Source organism: Pelodiscus sinensis, chromosome 6 (genome assembly GCF_052426305.1).
Source record: "Pelodiscus sinensis isolate ZL-2025 chromosome 6, ASM5242630v1, whole genome shotgun sequence".
NCBI classification, from domain to species: Eukaryota; Metazoa; Chordata; order Testudines; family Trionychidae; genus Pelodiscus; species Pelodiscus sinensis.
The window spans coordinates 61,225,140-61,240,126 of NC_143057.1; positions in this window are offsets into that span (position 1 = coordinate 61,225,140).

Below are 14,987 nucleotides of genomic sequence, written 5' to 3' on the forward strand. Positions count from 1 at the left end.
TGCAGTGGAATAGTACCAGTAATAACAGTTTCAGAGGGGTAGCTGAGTAACTCTGTAACAGGTAAAACTTAAAAAACAATAAATAGTCTAGTAGCACCTTAAAGACTAAATAGTTATAATAGTGCCAGTAATCATGTTACTTTGAAATACTGCCAACTCTGTTTTTCCTCCTAGACTTTCTTCCCCTGGGATCTTACTTATCAACATCTTGAGTTTGCTAAAGTCTGCCTTCTTAAAATACCTTGTTTTTATCCTGCCTGCCTCTCTCTCAGCATTCATTAGAATCTTGAAATCTACCATTTCATGATCACTTTCACCCAACCTGCCTTTTCTTTTCAAATTCTCAATCAGTTCTCCCTATTTGTCAAAATCAAATCTAGAACAGCCTCGCTCCATAGCCTCCTCCATCTTCTGAAATAAAAATAACTGCCTCCAATACATTCCAGTAACTTCTTGGAAAATCTGTAACTTGCTATGTGATTTTCACAAAAGATATCTGGGAAGTTGAAGTCCCCCATCATCACCAAATCCTGTGCTTTGGATGATTTTGTTAGGTGTTTGGAAAAAAAAAAGCCTTATCCACCTCTTCTTTCTGGGTCAGTGGTCTGTAGTAGTTCACTATCATTACCTCACCTTTGGGGTTTTTACCCCTTTTCTCTTATCCAGAGACTTTCAAAAAGTCTATTTCCTATTTCCATCTCAACCTCAGTCCAAAGTGCATATGTTTTTAATATACAAGGCAACATCACCTCCCTTTTTTCAGACAACGGAAATATAAAGAGGAACAATTCTAGTGGGGATTTAATAGGTTAGGGAAATCACTAACAGGCTTTGCTCTCCAAAGCCTTTTATCTCTGGGTCACCAGTTCAAATCTGAACCATATTGGTAGTGAGAAAAATACATTATTGTCTGGCAAGCATCATGTGAGTCCAATTCCAAATGGTCTGGAGTCTTCATCAGACTAAACAGATTTAAGATAATGCAAGACAACCAAGGATGGAATGAACATGGCAATTCTGCTGCTCTCTCACTACTTTTGAGGCTTCCCTCCAGTTCAAGTTTAGGGCACTGGTGGAGGATTGCTACTGAAGCTCACATTACTAGCATATGCTACACCTGTTCTGTAGATTTAGGTCCCCATCCTGTACAGGAGGCTCACAAGCCCACAACACAGTCCCATTGACTTCATCAAGAGTCTTCATTGGCATCAAGGTGGCTAAAGTGGTCCCATTTGCAGGATCAGAGCCATAGAGAGGATTTCAGTTTCCATGAGATGCAGCTGCCACTCATCATTTAGTTAAAACCATTTTAGATGAAAGTAGCAGAAAAACATATTATGGCTCAAACACTAACTTCACCTAATACAGTCTGCAGAGACTAAATCAGCAGCATGATTTTGCTGTGCAGCAATGGTGTTACAGTATTGTCTGTCCCATAGAGTCAATGGTTAAAATAGTTAGAAAAGCCTCTTTTTACTCTGAAATTGGATCTTCTTGTAATGAAAGTCACAGCCCCCCCACCGGAGTACCTGCTGATACTCTGGATTCCGAAGGGTGCCGGATTATCGCAAGTCTACTGTAGTTTAATTTTGAGAACTCTGCCTCTTTACAGAAAGAAGAGCCAAGCCACCCACAGGCTTTAAAATCCACATTATTTTGGGATAACGCATAGATTAACATTCATTCTGTATAGACAAACTCTGACTTAGATATTAGAAAAGGATAGCTGCTCTCCAAAAGTTAAAGATCATAAGTCACAGGCTTTCATTATACTTTTTTAATTGTTCATAAATAACCCAGGAAAGGAGAAAAATATATGAAAACTAAGTTATGTTATCAAGATAAATAAAATGTGCTTGAAAAGATTACCATAATTAGATTTTGCACTTGCAGGGTTAGTAAATGGCAGCACTTAATAACTGTAAAAATATAGAATATAATATAGAATTCAGTCACTTATGATGTGTGCACAATTTTCAGATAAATAATAGTCTATGAACCAAAGCATGTTTGAATAAGGACAAGCCAGCTAAAAGCTTCTTTAGATGGAAGAATAACTATGCATCCTTTATGAGTAGTGATGGTTAAAAGTTACCAAGATGATGTCACAAACTTGCCTGTACTTTTAACTTGTTAGCTTACAGCGATATCTGTGTTTATTTACTTCTTTCTAATTTTATATGCACCTGTTGTATTATAAATGCACAGGAAGGCTGCTTACAAACTCTAATCGGGTCTTCCATCAATGGGAATTAGGCGGGCTATAGCTCAGCTTACACAAAGTTATCATTCACATCTGATACAGCCTTAAAACCATTGCTGAGAGAGACCTTCATGGAAGTCCATTTCTAGCCAATAAATGATTTATTTATTGACCAGAAATCACCTTGATAATCCTGATAATTCATTAGCAATAAAACTTTGTATGTTCCTAGCACATTCCATCTGTGGATTTTGGTCTACTTCACAAAATATTAAGTAGCCTTGCCATCCCTTTGAAGATAGTTTTAATCTCCAGTAAAATTGAGAAACTGAGGAAAAGAAGGGTAATTGTAACTATATATGTGCTATTGCATATTCAAATTACTTTTCATGTATGTAAATCAAGTTATTGAATGTATAAATAGTTGGGCAGATGCATCTCTTGCCATCTGTGTACAGAATTATCCCATATATAATTGCAATAGCTGCACATGCAGAACAGGACTCCCGTTATGTATGTCCTCGTCCATGCAAGATTTAAAAATCAGGCTTTAAGGGATTTGACTAAGATTATTAGGAAGTTTGTGGAAAAGATATGAATAGAAGTCAGATTTCCTGATTCCCAATCTAGTTTCTTGTCTGTAAACAGCCTTTTTTTGTCATAAATTTGCCATTCTTACCTAATTACAGAATAATTTGTAAGAGGACACTTAACTTGGCTGCAATTTTATTAAACAGTGAGGCTTTTTTAAGGAAAAGGCTAGGGCAAGACCACTGTATTACATTAGAGAGAATAAATGGGCCCTAGAAGTGAGAATGTTAACACAATTCTGTCATTGTACAACATTAAACAATTTTACACAAGGTTAGGGATTTGATATAAAGAGACTTCAGCCTGCTTAATACCATGGCAAATGCACCATTACCCCCTCCCCCCCCGGGTCCCCTGTCCCCCCGATGAAAAATACAAGGGAAGGAAATACACGCAATGTATGTGTAGCTGTGTTGGTCCCTCTCTCACCCATAGAAGTTCATGGAAGGAAGGAAGGAAGGAAGGAAGGAAGGAAGGAAGGAAGGAAGGGACACAGTTGTAGAATGCAGCTTATATGGGGGGAGGGGAAGAGCTTTTGTTGTTATAGTTTTCACCAGTTCCCTGAGCAACAATATAAGCTATAACATAAAATGACCTTTATATTTATGTAAGAGTACCTGCACTAGGGTTTTTGCCTGTAAAGAATAAAAATGTTTTTTAAAAAAAATCACCCCTATACCGACATTACTAGCCTGCCAAAAATTTCTAACAGAGACCTGGCCAGACAGTTGCTTGCACTCTTTCCCATCTATTCCTGTGTATTGTCTTGCTCAGAAAGGTGAGCTTGTTTTCTGAAAATGATCTGCCTTTTATAATACTAACAGATGACAGCATTGCTGTATGCCACACTTACACATTGGCTTGTTTTGCTCTTAAAAAACTGTTCCCCAGAAATTAATGTCTGTTTTTATAAATGAAGCTCTGGAATATGAGTCTCAGTCACAGTCTCACTGTCCTGGGTGTAGCGGCGGATATAGGGCAGGGTGAGCGGGGCGGCTACTCCGGGCCCCACGCTTAAAAAGGCTCTGCGCCAGCACCAGGGACAAACTGGCCCAGTAGGATACCAGGAATTTCCTGGTGGGCCATCCGCCGAAGGGCCGGCTGGCAGCTGTTGAAGGAGGAGAGGGATTGTGACGGGGCGCCGCAGCCCCACATTTTAAATTCCCCAGCACCAACCAGTAAAGGCCACGTGGGACCAAGAGAGCACATGCACGGCATGCTGAAACACCATGCAACAGCTGAGAGGGGAGACACCCAGGCATGGCGTGACGTCATGGCCTGGGACTTTAATACCGTGAGGCCCAGGATTGCACCCCTCAGTTTGGCACGTGGTCTGGAGCCTGGGCCGGGGTCGCAGCCACCCTGCAAACTGGAAGGCAGAAGGTGGATGGCAGAGGAAGGGATTTGCGCTGAGAGGAGGGGGGGCAGGTCAGGAGAAGAAAGGGGAAGGCACCAAAGGACAGGGTGGAGGAGAGACAAATGCCAGGGGGCCAAGTGGAGACAATGAGGAAAAGGGCAGGAGAGGAAGTGTCAGTGGGAGGGGGACAGGGTGATGCTGGGAGAGGAGAGGGGAAGGGCATTGGGGACTAAAGGGGAGAGGAGAAGGTGCTGGGAGAAGGCTTGAAAGGAGGGGTGGGCAGGAGGAAGGTGGGGAAGAAGCAAGGCATGTGTGAGGGCACAGAGGCATGAGGGAAATGGGGGTAGAGGGCTGTGAGGGGGTGGGCATCAGGGAAAAAGAGGGCAAAGGGCACAGGGCAGTAAGGGAAGGGGGAGGCACCAGGAGGATGCAGGGGTATAAGGGAAGGTGCACATGCCAGGGGATTCTGGGGGTGAAGCAGAAGGGCAGACACCTGCAGGGGAGGGACCAGCACCAGAGGAGAGAGGCAGGGCAGGTGTGTAGAGGGAGGTGTTAGAAGAGGGGATGAGGAGGGGTAGCTCACATGATCAGAGTGGGGCTACTGAAGGAGTGGGCATAAGGGGGACGCCTTTTTTCTATTTTTTCTCCAAAGGGAAGCCCCGCGAAATTGTGCTGCCTTGGGCCCTGCAAAACTCTCATCCGCCCCCGCCTGGGTGGCACACACTCCATCCCCAGAGTACATCACATGGGATCAATTTAGGTCAGCCAGTGTTGGTTCAGCAAGGCTGCCATCTTGTGTTCTAATCTAAGCTATATTAAATTGAAATCTCTAGCTCTGGTGTTTGTGATACACATTATCAAAGATTCAGGTGCAGAGGTTTCTCTCACAATTTCTCCGAGACATTTCCATCAGGATTATAGTGGTTTTTATTTAATCTCTGTGGGTATGTCTATACTACAACGTTAATTCGAACTAACTTAGTTCGAATTAGTTAATTCGAACTAAGCTAATTCGAACTAACGGATCCAGACTAAAAAACTAGTTCGAATTAGCATTTTGCTAATTCGAACTAGCATGTCCACATTAAGTGGACCCTGAACCGGGGTTAAGGATGGCCGGAAGCAGTGCCGGCAGGGCATCAGAGGAGGACTTAGAGCGTGGAGATGCTGTCTTAGGCTAGCCAAAGGCTGTGCTTAAAGGGACCCAACCCCTACCCCGGACAGACAGTTCTCAGGGGTGCCCCGCTTGCAAAGCAGTCCTGGCTTGGAGCGCCTGGAGTGCCCACACTCGGCACATCACAGCACTCGGACATCAGCCCAGCTGTACTTGCAACAGGCTGCCATCTGGGGAGAGGGGGCAATTGGGGGGCTGCAGGAGAGCTTCCACCCCGAGGAGCCCGCAGAGCCAGCCCAGTCCTCCCCATCGGGGGCTCGTACCCCATTCCTCCCTCACCTCCTTCCACTTACCCCTCCCTAGCCCCCCTTCCTGATGTACAAAATAAAGGACACTTGTTCAAAAATAGAAACTCTCTTTATTCCACAAAACTCGGGGAGACTGGGAAAAGGAGGTGGGAGAGGGGAAGAGAAAGGGTGGGAGAGGGGAGGGGGAAAACTGGGAGGAGGGAGCTGGAAGAGGGAAGCAAGGGAAAGGAGGAGGTGGGGAAACTCAAGGATCAGGGATGGGGGTCTCGCCAGGCCAACCGCCTCCCAGCACGGCGAGGGAGGGGGCCTCGGCGTCCCCAGGGGGATGGGGTAGAGGGTGTGCAGGTTGAGGTAGGGGGTGTGGACATTGAGGAAGAGGGTGTGGGGGTTGAGGAGGAAGAGGTGGAAAGGGGGGCAGGAGTGGGAGGAGGGACAGCAGTTGGGGGGGCAGCAGGCGCAGGACCAGCACGGGGCACCATGCTCTGCAGCAGGAGCTGCAGGTTTGTGCTCAGCCCTTGGACCTCAGCCAGCAGCTCGTGGCGGAGCTGCAGGTCTTCCCGCATCCAGGCCTGCAGTGTGCGGTGCACGGCTCGCAGGGCCCCCAGGTGCTGGTCCCAATACTCCAGCTCCGTGGTGGTGGTCCGGAGCAGGCCACGGGTGCGGGAGCATGTCCCGGGCGGGGTGGTGCGCCCTGCACGAGCAGCTGGTGCAGCTGTAGAGAAAGAAGAGAAGTGGTCAGTTCTCCCTGGGGACGCAGAGGATGATGCCCAGCCCCCTCCCCCACCCCGTAACGTGAGGATGACCATGTCCTGCACCGTCAGAGCCGCTGTGGTTGTACAAAGGCCATGGTCAGGATGTCTGGCTCTACCCGGGACTAGGAGCTGCCCCAAGACTGCACCCATGTACCTGTGCCATGTATAGTGTGGCTGGGGTGGCGGAGGAGAGGGGGACATCTCCCCGCCTCCGTGTAGAGGGGACATGTGAAGGGAAAGCATCCTGTTGGGTCCTGCCCCGGGGTCGGGAGCATGTCAGGTCTCTTTGCACAAGCATGTGCCTATTGGGCTATGGCCCCTGGGTGTCACGTAGCTGGAGCCACCTGCCCAAGGGTGGCATGGCACATGCTCGCACGTGCACAGGTGTCTGCGTGATCTGTGGAAGGCATGGCCCACGCGTGTGGTCTCTGGTCTCCCTCCCGCCTCCCCTCCCGAACTACTTAATTCGAACTACTTACCCGGTACGGTCTCCCTGGACGCTGGGACATCCTGCAGTAGCCCCTCTGGTGTGCCTGGGTCAGAGCCCTCTGGTCCCGGCTCTCTGCCTCCTGGGCTGGTGCAGACCGCCCTGCCCCCCAAGAGTTGGTGGAGGGCGGGGAAGTAGGGGCAGGTGTCATCCCCTGCAGCGGCGCCACCCCTGGTGGCCCTGGCGTACCCCTGCCGCAGCTGCTTAACTTTAATGCACACCTGCTCCCGGGAGCGCCTGTGAGAGGGGAAGAGAGAGGGTGCGAGAGGGGAGGGGTAGGTATTTTTGCCTACCCCCAGAGACTCTATGGGGACAAATGGAGGATTAGTGAAGTTATGGCATGAAACAAAAACAATTTTTAGTTTGATTTCATTAATTGTTTCTCTTCCCACCTGACATACAACTTGGATAAATTATGCTTTTGTTAAAGAATCAAGTTCCATGCTCTGCTAATTAAAAAGTGAGAGCACATATTAAATATCCTCAGACTGCAAGAAGTCCCCAGAAAACTTGATATTCTTGATATTTCTAAGATTTAAAAATAGCAGATTGTTTTTAATCTTTCAGATCCTCTTTCAGCTCAAAGAAGCAAAATAGAACACAAACATACATTTAGAAAAATAATATTTTGCATGATCACCTTATGTCATATATTCAGAGTGGTGTGGTGGGTTTTTTTAAATGCCTTATTGTAAATTGGCTCTCTAAGTACATTAAACATTAACTTTGCCTACCAGTTTTAAATGTCACTCATTTCCACTGATTCTACACACAATGACATTAAATCTATCGGTAAATGATGCGGGTGAATGTATTTATGCAATCACCACAAAATGAAATAAAGCCAGGTGAGATAAGAATTTGTCAGGTCCAAATGAAACTCAGTAGCAAATTAACTTTTCCAAAATAATACACTCAGGTTCGCCTTCTTAAAAAAAAAAAAAAAAAAAAAAAATCACATTTTCCTCATCAAATGTTAAGGAAAAAGCTGCAGTACTTTAAAAACCTGTTGTGCCTGTATAGTAGTATAATGTATTCATGAATCTGTGTTTCACTCATGTTGCCTACGTTTTCCTTGGCAAAATACTACCATCTACTGACAATGAGTGTTCATGGGATTTTCAAGAAAAAGATTAATAGACATGGAAAAGAAAGTAATGACATGATTTTTGTTTCTGAATAACCCAAATGCTGTATTTTATTAAGTGGGTTTTGGGGGGGGAAGTATTCTAAAAACCTGTATTTATTGCATTTTTAATAACTAGCTTGAGAAGAGAAGGTAAGAAGCTCTTTCTAGCTAAGATCAATTTTGAAACATAACAATGAGGTAAAAGTAGAAGTAATTAGATTAATTTTTAAAGGCAAACATTAAATATAAGGAAAACTTTCCTGGCAATGAGATCTGCTTAGCAGTGGAATAATCACCAAAGGAAAAGATTGGAACTACATTGATAATGTTCAAAAACTACACAGAAAATGCACCAGTTCTCTATCAACAATCAGACTATTGCACTGGTTCTCAAACTTTTGTACTGGTGTCTCCTTTAAAACAGAAAGCCTGAGTTCAATCACCCTTTATAAATTAAAAACACCTTTTTATATTTCATGCTATTAGAAATGCTAAAGGTGAAGTGGGGATTATGGATGGAGGCTGACAGTGCACGACCTTTCACATAATAACTTCATGATCCCCTAAGGGGCCACGACCCCCACTTTAGGAACCCCTGGAATACTGTAAATGATCCAAAAGGTATTTTTCTTCTCTAATTTCTGTGGATCGTTAAGGTATTTAAGAGTCAATTTAGAAATCAGGCTTAAGTGTAAGGATCTCCCATGGAAAGTATTTAGTATTATTAAAGCAGCCTATATCCTCTGGACCATATTGCTTCTCCAATTTCCCTTTCTTTACATCTAGTGCACCGCTGATGAGCAAAACATGTATTTATCTTTCCAAAGGCTGCCTGTGGGATATCCTTTCAGAAAAAAAGACATACATCACTGTGTTTGAACCTGATTGCAAAATGTCAAGTTATCTGGAGACATTGCAAGATCAGAGATAAATAAAAGTGATGCCTGGACCTTCCTTGAGAGTCTAATTCTGATGCCTGAGTACAATCCCACTGAAGTCAACAGAACTTCTGCCATTGACCTAAATGGGAGAAAGACAGAGTTCAAATTAGCCTAGTTTTCCTTAGTTTAACATGGAACAAATTAATTAAATCAGGTAATTTTTCTGATAGTCTTGAGACCAGGACACCAGCTCAGTATGTTCTTCACTGAAATCTCTAACCTATCTTGTATGCAAAACAGTGATCAGAATATGATCACTTTAAGGCACTCTGCCAACACTGGCTTGTTATGTATCTAGATACACAGGAGAGAACAACTCAGTGCCCAACATTTAATTTCTAAATCATCCACTCCCCCAAATTAAGGGTACATCTACATTAGCCCCCTAGATCGATCTACGGAGGCTAATGAGAGCGACCAAAATTGCAAATCAAGCCCGGGATTTAAATTATAAGTTATCTCCTGACAAATAAACAATATAACAAATTCCACTATGTGAGCACATGATACTACTACTCACACTGATTGAATCTCACTCCAAGTCAGTGGAAATAGGTGCTACTAAATTAGAGTAAACATCAAAATCTGGTCCTCTGGTCACCTTCTGGTTTATAGCATTTTGTGTCTTGTGTTATAGATCTGGAGAATTTAAATATCACTTACATAAACTCCTTCACATGTCTGTGACCTTTTAAATGCTATGTATCATAAAAACTTCTTTACATTGTTAGAGGTCATCCCTATTTGACACATCTACTTGTATATGGGAATATCAAAGCACAAAAGATCTCAGCCTATTCCATCATTATAAGCCAGTGGTTCTCAAACTTTTCAGGTTCCGGAGCCCTTTCCATGCGTAAAAATTTATGCGGAGCCCCAGCGGTGTGTGTTAATTGCGTTAGTTCAAGGCGATTCTCAATTATGCTTTTGAAGGCTTTCCAGTTTGTCAACCTTGCAGAGCCCCTGGAAATGTCTCGTGGAGCCCTGGGGTGCCGCGGAGCACAGTTTGAGAAACACTGATATAATCTATCAATTTATGGACATCAAGGTAGGTCAGGAAGGAAGCTTTGCTAACATTTGTTCTTACACTTTACAAATAACAACTGAGTCCAAGAGTGAAAAAAACAACCACGCTCCAAGAGGAAATGGAATTAATTATTAACTTCAAGATTGTTAGTGATGTACAGGCATATAAAGACCGGGGCGGGGGGGAGAGAGGGGAAACGGAACCACGTTCTGTCCCTGCAAGGAGGCACGGTGCATAGTTCCCACTGAGCGCCGTTACGCATTTGACAGTTCCTTAGCATGCAATATCAAATTCCCAGGAATAGCATCATAAAGTAGGTGGCGGACTCAATCCCAAAAATCATCCTGAAACACCTCACAGAAAATAGAAAAATATCAGGAAAAGGCCACCAACATTAGAAAATAAAAATTACAGTAGAGATTAGGGTTTAATATGTGCATACTTGCATGTCCAATTATCAGTCCAGCATAATTACAGAGTTTCCTCCTAATCTAAAGGTATACACAAATGACAGACAATTTCCAAATTACCTCAGGAACTGATGTGCAAAAAGATAGAACACATTACGATGTTGTGTAGCACCCAAAGGCAACAGTCAGGATCAGGCCCTCATTATGCTAGATACTGTGCAAACAAAAAACAATTAAGAGCTTACAATATCAATTAAGACAAGATGCAGCAACTGAGTATTATAAACAGATGGAAGAGGAGGGCTGAGGGTAACAGTAACAGAAACAGGCACATATACCAGTTATGGTTAATGACAGGGTTCAATAAGGACCACAAAAATTCAAGGACAATAGATCCATCAATGACTACTAGCCAGGGTGAGCAAGGATGGTGTCCCTAGCCTCTGTTTGCCAGAAGATGGTAATGGATGACAGGGATTGGATCACTTGATGGTTCTCTGTTCTGTTCATTCCCTCTGGGGTACATGGCACTGGCCACTGACATAAGACAGGATACTGGACTAGATGGACCTTTGGTCTGACCAATATGGCCTTTCTTATGTGACAATTAGCAAATTCCAAGACAAAAGGTATTTTAATATAATTAAATCATAGATAGTAATGATGTAATAGTAATGATTCTTGATGCTTGCCTACAATTTCATAAGCGATATTAGATATTATGATACATCTTCTCACATATTCCAAGACAACACAAATGTCAATGTGTACTACTCAAATAGTGCAGAAAGAATTATGCTTCAATGTTTATGGTTAATATGGGTTAGAAAATGAGCACCTCTACCTGTAAATGCCCTACAATGCAATTATCTGTACTACTAAATTAGGGTTGTTGTTCTTGATAATGAAGGGTAGCTACTGCACATAGAAAGAACGGCAGATAAATCTTCAAGACTATATTACTAAAAAGCATAAAATAAGTCAGGAGAGTAATATAAAGTGGCAGAAGCAAGTGGTGCATTATTTGCAAAGTAGGACATCCTGCAGTCTTAAACCACATCCACCTTTTCTTTCACTTTAATCCATAAAGTCCCAAGTTGCCGCCTGTTTCAGCACTGTCTGAATGATTATCCTATCAGGAGAGAACATCTGACAGGAACATACATCTGTCTTCCATGGTGTTCATGTTCATTGGATTTCACTTCACATTTTCTTTCTTCAAGTGTGAAGACTGCTGTTCTGCATTACCTCCTATCCAGTGCTAGTCAAATCTGAAAATTCTCTGTGACTTCTAGTCAGGAATATCACTGAAAAAGAGCAGACTGCATTTGCTGTACATCAACTGTACCCTGGAGAATGAAACCACTAGTACTAAATGTTCCTCGTTTCCCCTAGGCTATTTGTGACAGAATGATAAGCAGCCATGTGTCAGCCTGCTCTACCCACAGTTTTTGTAATAATATAGTTATCAGTTAGTAGCATTATTTTTAACAAAAGATATTTATACTATTACAATCACAGGAAACCTGGAGAACACACACAAAAATCCAAAATTGCTAACAAAAAAAATCTGATGACAACCATGCAACACAAAGCAAAGAGTGGAAGCAACTGCAACAATTCCATAAACTAGACTACAACCTCTGGGTTAAATCATCGCAATAGGAACCACCCTGTGGACACTACATGACATCCCAACATCAGTTTATCAGTACTACCCTGAAACAGAGCTGACTGGTTTGTACTCCCAAGGGCCTGAACTGCTCCACCATACAACCTGATCCTGTACGAACGGGTAGAGAACAAAAAGAATTCTTCCACTGACTCCACACCTAAAAGAATTCCACAACAACATTTGTAAGAAAAAAAAATCATCTAACGGGACACCCCAATGCATACATCACCCCACACTTGATCATTACATTGATCTCATCAGAGCAAAAACTGAGTGTGGAATTCTTAAAAATCATCACATCCACCACTCTCTCTCCATCGCTGAGAGGGAATTTATATAGTTCCTAAAATCCAACCACCAGATAGCAATCAAATCACAGGCAAGTCCTCAACTATAGGCCTCAACTATAGGCCTCAACTATCTAAATCAAAAGATCAGAGGGGTTTTTGCACAATTGGTAATCCTCATTCTACGAGGAAGAGTGCCTTTTTGTGCAGGAGCTCTTGCTCAAAAAGGCATGTGTGGATGGGGAAGAGGAGTTTTTTGCACAAGAAGAGGAAAAAGCACAGGTGCCCTGTGGCCATTCTGTCCATAACAATCATTGCTTACTTGCGAGAGAACATCCAAGCAGCCTGGATGCTCTCTTTCACAAAAGTGCATCGCTTTTTCAATGTGCTTTTGCAATGTGGATGCTCTCTTGTGCAAGAAGTTTTTGTGAAAGATCTCTTCCAACAAAAGCTTCTTGCGCGAAAAGTAGGCAGTGTCAGAGGGGTAGCCATATTATTCTGTAACTGGAAAAACTTTAAAAAAAGAAGAAAAAAACAGTTTTGCAGCACCTTAGAGACTAAAAAAAAAAAAAAAAGGGCAAAACCCACTTCTTCAGATGAAGAAAACTAAAATCTCATTAAATCCTTCCCCAAACAACTCCACAAGAAATTCCACAACCTCATCTTTCACAAACCAACCCCAGAGAGCTTCTCTGTGCTTTCCAAGACACACAAACAAGGGAACCCAGATGGATTTATTATATCTGACCATGGGACTCTTGCTGAAGGAATATCAAGACTCACAGAAGCCATCCTCAAACCACTCAGTAGACAAGGGTCAGCTTCCTCCAGGATAAAACCTGATTCCTCCACAAACTCCACCACATTAACAACCTCCCACAGCACACCATTCTTGATATCTTAGATGTCATTTACCTATACACCAATATCCTGAACAATGACAGCATAACTAGTATTATTTGAATGATAATTTTCAAAGTTTAGTTTAAAAATACCTTACTCCTACCTGCAAAATACTGTTTCTTTTTCTAAATGTAAAAAGGAGAGATCCATACTGGAGATCTAAAGGGAAACAAAGCTCAGAAGAGAACATTATTTGATCTACCAAAAAATGTCTGCAGCACTCCCATTCCTGTATAAAGTATTAAAGATGATCAGTTTCTTCCTTCTAAAGCATGGGACAACCCAGAACAAAAAAAAAATTATGAATGGTTTAATGAATAGAAATATTAGATACAGTTGAGCCCCATTGAACATTTCATCCTATATATTGGATTATTATTACACATCAAAATTGCTTTCCTTTTTTCATCTCACATTTTCTAATCCCTCTGACTTTAGTGTGTCCTATCAGTCATGCACCTTACTCTGCTAAAGGTGTTTATCTGTAAGCAGAAAGGTAGCCCTTTGCAGCTGGGATCAAAAACACAAGAAATAATTGCTTCTAAAAGGCAAAGAAGTGTTTTGCCCTCTTAAAAATTCTTAAACACACCTTTGGTTTATCTCCTCTGTTCATTATCTAAATTAGTCAGTTTTCTTTGTTGTATGGGTATTTTTTTCTAGGATACTGAACTGTCAGTGTCTAAAGTTATATTCCTTGCAATTTTTAGCCTATAATGAAAAAGTTTTTTATATGATGCTCTTCAAAATACTGTACGTGCTTGTTGAAGGCACTGGATTGTTTGTCTCAAAACATTTATAAAACTGGGAGCCTGTTTAAACCAAAGAAAGATAGAGGCATGAGTTATGTCAGGGGTAGGCAATAATTTTCACAGGAGGGCCACTTAATGATTTTTGGTAGTTGGTCATGGGTCAGGCACTGGAAACTAGCCTCCCTCCAGAGCTGTCTGGGCCAGAGACTTTGAAATAAAAATACATCAAAGGGCTTGCGGCTCCTGGCCCCAACACTAAACATTGCCTGGCAGCTGCCTTGGGTAGTCCCAGCTGGGGTAATGCCACAACTGTGAGCCATTTTAATAGGATCCAGCTGCCTGAGCCACTGCCAAGAAATTCGGTGGCACTGGCAGCAGGATATAAATAGCAGTGAGATACAGTCCGTGGGCCAAATCAAAGGGTTAGGTGGGCAAGATCTGGCCTCCAGGCCAGATCTTGCCCAGCCCTGAGTTATGTTAAACACAATAAAGCAGACAGTGAACAGAGAAACCTAGCTGTTTCTGACTGAAATTTCACGTTCTGTGTATTTTGTGCTGGCAACAAAATTCATGTAGAAGGTTGGATGAGTGACTAGGAGCCATTTTCACGACATCTGTGGCTTCAGGCCTGTAATGCTCTTACATTCTGCAGTATTTGGGAGAGTCAGTGGATGTGATATACCTTGACTTTAGCAAGGCTTTTGATACGGTCTCCCACAATATTCTTGCCAGCAAGTTAAGGGAATGTGGATTGGATAAATGGACAGTAAGATGGATAGAAAGATGGCTAGGAGGATGGGCCCAGCGGGTAGTGATCAACAGAATGTCAGGATGATGTCAGTTTCTAGCAGAGTGCCCCAAGGTTCGGTTCTAGGACCAGTTTTGTTCAACATCTTTATTAATGACCCGGATGAGGGGATGGATTGCACCCTCAGCAAGTTTGCAGATGACACTAAGCTAGGGGGAGAGGTAGATATGCTTGAGTGCAGAGATAGGGTCCAGAGTGACTTAGACAAATTGGAGGATTGGGCCACAAGAAATCTGATGAGGTTCA